Raw genomic sequence first — 2,500 nt, 5'->3', positions numbered from 1 at the left:
CTCTCACTCCCCCCACTCTCACTCCCCCCACTCCCCCACCTCAGCGCGAGGACGGCACCGAGGTGAATAAAATCACTTGGCGTCATCGGAATCGGGTAAGAAAGAGAGGTAGTGGTTCGAATCCCGCCTGCGTCAACACTGTCTAGTCAGTTGAAGCGACGATGGGTGTTGTTTTTAAGATGACCCCTGGAAACTGCTGACTGGGATGAATGGTTTATCATATGACCTTGTTTGACAATAGGTTAAACATGTGGTCAGGGCCAAAAGATGGTGTACACGTGCGCGCACACGCATACAAACACACACATAGATGTACACACACAGACACGCGTGCAGGCACACACGCAGAGTAATAGATACATGGAACAATTTGAAAGAGAAAACAGTGAGTGCTAGAACTATACATGATTTTAAGAAAGAACTGGATGCGGAAAGATACAACTGCGGGTCACTACGAGCGTAGCTCTCGTCCCGCAAGATACAAATAGGTAAGTACAACTAGGTAAATACACGCGCACACACACACACACACACACACACACACACACACACACACACACACACACACACACACACACACACACACACACACACACACACACACACACACACACACACACGACTCGGTGGCGTAGTTGGTAGAGCACTGAGCTGCCACAATAGTAGCCCGCAGCTCATGGTTCGAATCCTGCCCAGGGCCGAAATTATTTCGGTACCGCTGCGCTTCGGGTCGTTACTCTGACTCTCGTGGGCGGGGAGTTGGGTGTGTGTGTGTGTGCAAGGTCATAGCATTACCCATAGATCGGACCTACTAGCTCTGAGATCTCTTCCAGGAGTGAAATAGATGTCGATCAAGAGTCAAACACGTTATCCAAATAACAATTTAATACACACACACACACACACACACAGTAGAGAGTAAGAGAAAGAGAGGGAATTTGAAGGAGATAAATACAAAAAAATTATACACAAGTTACTTCATACGAGACCTAAGAGGAAAACTCAATGTAAGAAGTCAAATTGGAGGTGAACTGAAAAAACGGATTATTTAATATTTTCTAACCGGAATGAGGGGAAGGGGAGGGGGAGGAAAATGTAATCAGATTATATATTAGTGACTCGCGGAGTTCCACAGTGATCACTGTTGGCTCCAGTGGACTCTAGTGTGAATAAACAACCTGTCAGAGTAGCCAACTGCGTACACGAATATATTCCCCCAAATGCAAATAGAAAAACAGACGAGAGAGAGATGGAAACCCGATGGTCAGATATAGACAAGATATACGACTTGAGTCCCAAGTAGTAAGCGCGAGTTTATAGTTTGTTGCGGACTTTTAATTTAAACGAAGAATAACAACTGGAGAACCTGGAGAGGATGTCCTCCCGTCTCCTCTCCTCTCTTGTCTTGTCTTTTCTTCTCCTTTTCTACACACCCACTGGTCTCCTGCATCCAAACATGTCTGGACATGTTTAGAAAGATACGAAGAAGGCGTAAATGTGAAGGTAGTGTGTGCATGTAACAGAAAGGTGTTGGACTGGTGTTGCATGTGTGTGTTGTCTGATTAAGGTATCAGAAGCATCCATTTTCGTGTCTACTCCCCTGAGGGGGTTTTAACCACACACACACACACACACACACACACACACACACACACACACACACACACACACACACACACACACACACACACACACACACACACACACACACACACACACACACACACATACACACACACACACACACGCACACAAACTCCCACACATAACATGCAAATGAATTAAACAAATAAATAAAGAAGGAATATAAACAAACCCAAGTGCCACAGTTCTCTGCATCAGAATCACTTTCCTGGGAACTAGAAGTTGTGCTGCTTCCTGACGTATCACATATTCCTTTTGGATTTTCTTTTATACATATATACAACCGTGCTTGGCGCCACTCTGGGCGGAGAGAGAGAAAAAGAGAGAGAGAGAGAGAGAGAGAAGGTGAAGACTCAAAACACGGTAAAAGACACTTTGTACGTGCGTGTGCGTGTGTGTGTGTGTGTGTGTGTGTGTGTGTGTGTGTGTGTGTGTGTGCGTGTGGCAAGATGGGGAGGATCATGGAGACTGGGGAAGGAGAGAGACATGGGGGGGGTGAGGAGGAAGATCAGGAGGAGGAGGAGGTGGGGGAGCGAATGGCTATCAAAACAGGAGAACACTAAACGTCATTCATTTTCCGTGAAAGCAGCTCCTTGGCCGTTTGCTGACGCGCCGGCGCTCAGGCACCGGGGAGGCCGGGCACCCTCGCCATAAGATGCTCCCTGTGTGTATGTGTACATGTGCCCCCGTGAATCCCGCCGCCGCCCATCCTCAAGTTATCTATGCAAATGTGGTCTTTGTTACTAAGCATTTGATATATTGTTCTGACGGATGAGTCGTTTCGTTGTAACGAGGGTTTCGTGTCAGTGGAATTGTGTCGCTGGAGCAAATGAACATATTTGGGATATTGGTCTCA

General features: G+C 46.8%; 1 protein-coding gene across 7 annotated transcripts in view; it reads right to left on the bottom strand.

Annotated features, from left to right (window-relative positions):
* The window catches only part of LOC143032740 (uncharacterized), a 126,653-nt gene that overhangs the window by 76,660 nt on the left and 47,493 nt on the right, over nt 1-2,500 (bottom strand). The gene's annotated exons all lie outside the window — the stretch shown is intronic.

Source organism: Oratosquilla oratoria, chromosome 14, assembly GCF_046742065.1.
Source record: "Oratosquilla oratoria isolate Oo_2021 chromosome 14, ASM4674206v1, whole genome shotgun sequence".
NCBI lineage: Eukaryota > Metazoa > Arthropoda > Malacostraca > Stomatopoda > Squillidae > Oratosquilla > Oratosquilla oratoria.
This window is presented reverse-complemented; position numbering and strand designations above follow the sequence as displayed.